An 8,303-nucleotide genomic window follows, 5' to 3' on the forward strand; every position below is an offset into this window, starting at 1 on the left:
ATTTAAGATTACAGACACCTCCTTCCCGAGTTCAATCATTTCTATCCAGTGCCGACGGAGGGAAGGGTATTTTCCAACATTTGGGCTTCCATCTCCGTTACCTGCCCTAGTCAGAACAAAACAAAATTACCGAAATCCGACCATTTGGGGCAAACAATGCCAATTGTTAACAGACAGAGACAGACACAATGCCAATTGTTAACAGACAGAGACAGACACCGCTGAAGTAATTTGCTGAACGGTATCATGATTTTGCGTTTTGGTGAATCAGATCAGATATCTGTAAAATGCCATTTAAGATTACAGACACCTCCTTCCCGAGTTCAATCATTTCTATCCAGTGCCGACGGAGGGAAGGGTATTTTCCAACATTTGGGCTTCCATCTCCGTTACCTGCCCTAGTCAGAACAAAACAAAATTACCGAAATCCGACCATTTGGGGCAAACAATGCCAAATCGTATACATTTTTGCACCCCTCGTTTTCTTTGGGTCCACATTTCCACTCTTTTTAAAATCCTGGTGCCGCCACTGTTTCTACCTTACATGCTTCATTTTACACTAAAATTTCATCATATAGTCATGTGACTCATATCTCAAGAGATCAGATTTTTGCTGGTTTCATACTTTCTGCCGCTTGCCGCTGTCGAGCGGCGTGAGGCTTCATCATGCCGCCTGCACTTGTCTGCAAGCGGAGCGGCACACCGCTGAGTGCATGGCAGCGGCATGACTCTGAAAGCCATTCTTGCCGCTCAGCACCGCTCCAAAATCGTATTTTGTTCTCACTAGCGGGATACCCGCGCTTCGCGCGGGTCCCCGCTAGATGAGTAAATGGGAGCGTTCACAGGAGAAATACTGAACAGGTAGAATCATTGAATCATTATTTTCTAAATCTGTTCTTTCTTACATTTCCTTTTAGCATCTTTTTTATTTTATTTGCTGCTTGTGCTTTCCCGTTTCCATGTTTTTTACTTAATTCTGTTCTCATTATTTTAGCTTATTTTTTTCTTACAATTCCTGATTAGTTTCTTTCCTTCTTTGTTTCGTTCCCGTTTCATTTAGTTACTTTAACCCGTTGGCCTAATTACTCGTACCTTTTTGTCCCCATTTTCATTTTATTTTTCTTTATAGTACCGCTTCATGTTGTTTATACAACACACATATTTTCCCTTATTTATTACGTCCTCTCATAGCGTGTCTGCGGACGTGTTCACCCGGTATCCCGTGACCCGTCCATGTACCTTTTTGTCCTTTATTTTTCCTTCTTTCCATATTATCATGTTCACTGGACAGGCTCTGGCTCGCAAGTCGTGTGGCTCTGCGCCGTTTACGCGCGCATTTGCGCAATGCGCATTACGCACGCGTCGCCGACGCGCTGCCGGTCAGCTGCAGTGACGCGTAGGCTGGTAACCGATTTTCATAACAAAAACCCCGTTGTTACCCATATTTTCACTGTTTTTGCAGCCAATTCTTGATCATTTTCAACCAAATTTTCGCATAACCGTCTCGGTAAGTTCCTCGATCTCCCGTATGAATTTGGCGACATTTGGATCGAAACTGACGGAGCCTTTATACACGATACATAGATACATAGATAGATACATAGATAGATACATACATACAACATTTCCCTATTTATAGTAAGATACATCAGAGCGGCACCGCTCCGAGTTGACTTGAATTCAACTCCCAGCGGTGCTGCCGCCGCGGCAAAGCGGTGGAGTGATCGATATATCGGCTTGCCGCTGGTCACCGCTAGCGTTTCTGGTGCGACTGCGTAGTGAAGTGAAATCATCTTCAAAGCGGCAAAGCGGCAGGAAATTATGAAAACAGCATTATGCTGGTTTCATACTTTCCTGCCGCTTGCCGCTTTGCCGCTGTGAAGATGATTTTACTTCACTGCGCAATCTCGCCAGAAACGCTAGCGGTGACCAGCGGCAAGCCGATATATCGATCACTCCACCGCTTTGCCGCGGCGGCAGCACCGCTGGGAGTTGGATTCAAATCAACTCGAGAGCGGTGCTGCTCTGACGTATGAGAACAAAATACGATTTTGGAGCGGTGCTGAGCGGCAAGAGTAGCTTTCAGAGTCATGCCGCTGCCGCTTAGCGGTGTGCCGCTCCGCTTGCAGAAAAGTACAAGCGGCATGATGAAGCGTCATGCCGCTCAGCGGCAAGCGGCAGAAAGTATGAAACCAGCTTTAGCCCCTGGACTTTTACTTTAATGAAAGGCATGGACCTTTGTATCAACCGGAATATCATTAGTCCAAATAACTGGTTTTGTTTTTGGTAAAATAAAGATAATTCCAGCCGCTTTGAAAACTAGCAGCCAAAAATAGTGAACTTTCAAAAGACGCAACCCACCTTATGCTGGTTTCATACTTTCTGCCGCTTGCCGCTGATCGGCGTGACGCTTCATCATGCCGCTTGCACTTGTCTGCAAGCGGAGTGGCACACCACTGAGCATGCTGAGTGGCAGCGGCATGACTCTGAAAGCCACTCTTGCCGCTCAGCATCGCTCCAAAATCGTTTTTTGTTCTCAAACGTCAGAGCGGCACCGCTTCGAGTTGACTTGAATTCAACTCACAGCGGTGCAGCCGCCGCGGCAAAGCGATGGAGTGATCGATATATCGGCTTGCCGCTGGACACCGCTAGCGTTTCTGGTGCGACTGCGCAGTGAAGTAAAATCATCTTCAGAGCGGCAAAGCGGCAAGCGGTAGGAAAGTATGAAACCAGCATTACATTCCTGATTAGGACTGCTTGAAAGCTTTCTGCTAAGATGTGAACATTAAACAAATTATTATAACAACATTAACGGACGACTTTGTACCATGCCAAAAATGTGACAATTAAGTTCTTAAAGGGCAGGTCTATTGCAAAAACAACATCATATCATTGGCAAGCTAATACTATGAGGACAATGAAAATGACTCCTTTTTTGAGAAAATAAGACGTTTAAAATTGATATTCCGCAAAAACCAACTTAAGCAGTGAGTTCCTTCGAACGAGACAGATTTGGCGTAGAAAAACGGTGACGTCATGAAATGAGATGTGCCCGTTTTGAGAAAAGGGACTCTATAACGCTCTCAATGGACAGAACGTAGGGCCTATACTGTTGATGTTCACAGAAAAAAATGTCAAATTAAGTATTACAAATTTAACGGTTTTTAAACTTATGGATAAAATCAGCCGCTTCTTTTTTTATATGTTAGACAATTATAATATTACAATTCATATGTATTTCAATATCATGGGAAATATTAGGCCTAAAAAATAAATACATAATTTGAGCTTAGAATTTCATCTGAGACGAGCATATAAACCGTGTTAAGTCCACAAACTCATGTATCTGATTTCCCTGTATATTGCAATGCTATAGTTTCAGTTGGATGAAATATTACAAAGCAAACGCATAGTAACAATACTTTGTTCCCGAAATGAGAACATTAGTGTGCATATTGTTATGCAGCATTGTTATGGTAAGTGATAGTACAACTCATTGTTGCTAATGTCAAACTTGTCAAAAGTGATTGTGATTGTATGATGAGAGCATGATATACCCAGCAAACACAAAACATTTTCGACATCATTCGCAAAAGGTTATAAAAGGTTGTCAGAAAACGTTTAAATGTCGAGTTATATAAAGGGTATATTAAGAGTATAAAACGTTTTTATAACATTAAAAAAACATTTTTTGATAATATAGTGCTCAGGAAACAAAAATGTTTTACAGAAAACGTTTAAATGTCGGGTTATATAAAGGGTATAAAATGTTTTAATAACATTCCAAAAACATTCTTGAAAACTTGATACAAAACATTCTAAACAGAATGTTATTTTGGGGTTGAAAAAATATTTTGCGAAAAATGTTTGCCCAAAATATTTTCAATAACGTTTTAAAAACGTTTTCATGACCTTTATATAACCCGACATTTAAATGTTATTAAAAGGTTTTGAAAAAAACATTTTAAGAACATTTCTGTGTTTGCTGGGTTCAAACATTTTAACATAATGTTATTTAAGTATTGACACAATATTTGGCAAAAATGTTTGCAAAAATAGTTTACAATAACATTTTTTGAAAACATTTAAAAATATTGTTGTAGTGTGTTTTCATACAAAACGTTTTAAAACGTTATCATGACCTTTATATAACCCGACATTTTAATGTTATTAAAACGTTTTTACCTAAACCAAAAGCCAAAATATAACTTATTTAAAACGTTTTTAAAACGTTTTTGTGTTTGCTGGGTAGTGCCCGCTTCATTTACCTACGTCATCAGCCAAACGGGGGAGAACACGTACGCTTCAAACGGGGGAAGAACACGTAGGCCTACGAGGCTGAACTTTACCCACACCATTTCTCCTTTTTCAGGAGAAATACGCACAAAAAAATTGCAACAAGTGTGAACTTGTAATGTAATAATTCGTCGGTCGCAACACATAGTGGCGTAGAGTGATTTTCCAAATTGTCCGTTTCACATAGTGGCGTATGGGATTAGAGCAGCTATTATCCTATAATAGTTATTCCTTCTTAACTATTAAAGATACAGTTTAATAGTTTGAACCTTTAACTTCAATTTCAAATGGAATCGGGCTATTGAGGGATAACAGTGGAGGAGTATCGACTCCGTTACTAGTAGCATATCCTTCAAAAACGTTTTGCTCGGAAACGTATTTTGTCCTTCACGTTGTATGATGAGAGCATGATATAGTCCGCTTCAGCCAAACGGGGGAGAACACGTACGCTTCACACCTGTTGCGCGCGGTTTTTAGTTTGTCATTGAGATCGTCACAAAGGTAGTAGCTACAATGGGGCAGGAGGGTGAAAGTGCATATAGGAACAATGCCACAAACTACGTCACGCCGGTCACGCTATTGTTCGACTTAAACTACATCATTCGCCATTTTGTAAATATTAACGCATGATCGTTGCTTTGAAGTTTCCACCGGATAGTCTGTGGATAGCGCAAGAGCATGCTTTGACCATGCGCAAAAAATGAATATCATGAAGATGTTTAAGATTGATTCTTAGATGTTTCAAAATTACCGTCATATTGCATAGATTCATCAAAGAATGGTTTGAAGTACTAACCTTATTTAGTAATTTTAAAAATCGGGAGAATTTTACAAAATCAATGTTTTTACCTGTCGGTATTACAACTCGTGAAACACATTAGTGATGTGCCTGGGTGACCTAATCTACTAACCTTTAACGTTTCCTCTATGAACTCTAACCCTCCTGCAATATGGCGCCTATTGTCTAGAGTTAAACTACATCATTCGGTGTGTTACGTAATAGCTACGATGCCTATCCCTTTATATCCCTGAATGGGGGCTTTGAATAGAGTCAATATTACAGTTATCATCAGAGGTCGAGGTATGCGGGGGTTGAGGGTACTATTGAATTTAAATGGGTCAAATCTGGGTCCGTTAGACAAATTAAACATAAAACACAAAACAGATAATAACACAAGTATAACTTTGTATAACAAAGTTATACAAAGTTAAGTAAAATTACAATTGAGCACATCAATGTGTATCAAATACACGATGGAACAGCGATTGATCAAAGATCTTAAATAAACTACAAAAATTAAACTTACAACTTAAGTTACAACTGAGAATGATTTTACAAACTTACTATTTAAAGCAAGAATAAACAAGCACTGCTTGTGGAGCATAAATGTTGGAAAGTAATTTTGCAAAATTTGATAAAATAGACCAAGTATAACTGGATGTTTTAAGAGTTGAATATCCAGGTAGTGGAAACAAATAACAATATAACAGCAAGATATAACACAGTGCGGAGGTAAATCAGGGTTGCAGTTAAATATGAAAGGAGAGCAATAAAACCAAGAGGCCTATTGCATGAAAAATCAAATAAAAAGCAATCCCGATAAATCACCACAGCACTGATTTGTTGCAGAGAGATATGCAAAATAATCTTAATTCCAAAATTTGAGCCAAATCGGACAAACGGTTTTTGAGATATTGCTGTTGAAAGATTCTTTGTATTCTATTGTTTTTGCCAATATATTGATGAAGTTAATGAGGAAAATTGGCAAAATGTGCTCATTAATATTAATTTTTGCCAATATTTTGCCAATATTTTATGAATAAACCTTCATACTACTTTGACCTTTAAGAATTTTGACCTGAAACTTTGCCAATGTGTCTCTATGACCTAAACCTTTAACATGTGATTTTCCCGCCCATCTAATTTGCATATTTGCATAATTAATTAGCTTTAAGTATAATGCTTATTAATTATGTTTTAGGCCATAGAAACACATTGGCAAAGTTTCATGTCAAAATCATATAAAATAAAAGTAGTATGAAGGTTTATTCATAAGATATTGGTATAATATTGGCAAACATGAATATTCATGAGCACATTATGCCAATTTTCCTCATTAACTTCATCAATATATTGGCAAAAACAATAGAATACAAAGAAACTAAAAACATGTATATCTTGACAACCGTATGTCCGATTTCCTTCAAACAAAAACTATTTTGCTCAGTGTATTTAGCTTAACTTATTCAATCTATTCAAATGGTTCTAAATTCAGTTTCTGTTTTCCAGAAACATCGTTTCGAACCCCCTCTTAAAAGATGGGTAACGTATACATGCAGCAAACTCTGTATTTTGCACCCATCCCATAGTTTTCTTTTATCTTCATTAAGGCGGGTCAGAGGGGAGCGTAACCTAGCAGTGTTTGCACTCAAATATTGAGACAAATAAAGCTGACACACAGGAGGGATGGTATGGGTTCTAAAGGAGATCCTAATGTTTGATATAAGGGTGTCATTTTGCATCATGTGCACGATTTTGCTTGACATGCTTGAGAAGGAGGAAATGCCCGACACTGTTTTGATATATCATTGGCCTTAATTCAAGAACCACATTACCCATGGAAATATAGGTTTATGTAATCATTGGCTTCCTTGACTCATTTCCTGGAAGATCAATGTATTAATATTTAGAAGTGCACTGCATTCTTTTCCCAATGCACCTTTCTGTTACATTGAACTAGTATACGAACATTGCGATTTTCATTTTTTTCTTCCATTACAGCCTTTTCAAATTCCAGATGATGATGAAACGTCTGAAGATAGTTCCACCAAGTCCTTGCAGGTCAACCGCAGTTGTCTTCGTAGATTTAACATGTTTAAGCGCCGATCATCCAAGGTGATGCCACTCGCTTCTGTAAAGACAACAGCTGGAAACACCGATCTGATGCCAGAGGAGGAATACGAGCCTCTCTGCTGTGATACTCACATGCCTTCGACAGGAGCAGCTGCAAATATCGATGTGATGGCAGAGAAGGAATACAAGCCTCTCTGCTGTGACACCCTCATGCCTTCGACAGGAGCAGCTGCAAACACCGATCTGATGCCAGAGGATGAATACAAGCCTCTCTGCTGTGATACTCACATGCCTTCGACAGGAGCAGCTGCAAACACCGATCTGATGCCAGAGGATGAATACAAGCCTCTCTGCTGTGACACCCTCATGCCTTCGACAGGAGCAGCTGCAAACACCGATCTGATGCCAGAGGAGGAATACAAGCCTCTCTGCTGTGATACTCACATGCCTTCGACAGGAGCAGCTGCAAACACCGATCTGATGCCTGAGGATGAATACAAGCCTCTCTGCTGTGATACTCACATGCCTTCGACAGGAGCAGCTGCAAATATCGATGTGATGCCAGAGGAGGAATACAAGCCTCTCTGCTGTGATACTCACATGCCTTCGACAGGAGCAGGTGCAAATATCGATGTGATGCCTGAAGAAGAATGCGAGTCTGGTACACTTGATACTCTTGTTGATTTGGCATCAGCAGCTGGACACCCAGTCCAGAAATTAACGAGAGAAAGCGGATCTCCACATCTGACCTCTTCCACGAAAAACCTCTCATCTACCTCAAGTGTCGTAGTTCCTCCTGCCACTGCGAATGATGACGATAATGTTGATGCTCTAGATGAAGAGAGTGATACCGATTTGGTGGCAATGAAAGAACTCGAATCTCCTCAGATCTCTTCATTCTCATTTTCGAATGATGAGGTTGATGACGATGGCTTTTCAAATGCTTGTACTCCAATCGATGACGATACTCGACCTGATTCAGTAAAAACACCAGTCAATACCGATTTGATTGCAATGAAAGAACTCGAACCTCCTCAAACCTCTTCTCGCAAGAATGGCCCCTCCTCCTCGGATAGTGTCGTCATTGCATCTGCGAATGAAGACGAAGATGATGTATATTCAAATGCTGGTGCTCCAATCAATGAAGAGACTC

This window comes from Amphiura filiformis, chromosome 20 (genome assembly GCF_039555335.1).
Source record: "Amphiura filiformis chromosome 20, Afil_fr2py, whole genome shotgun sequence".
In the NCBI taxonomy this organism is placed as follows: Eukaryota; Metazoa; Echinodermata; class Ophiuroidea; order Amphilepidida; family Amphiuridae; genus Amphiura; species Amphiura filiformis.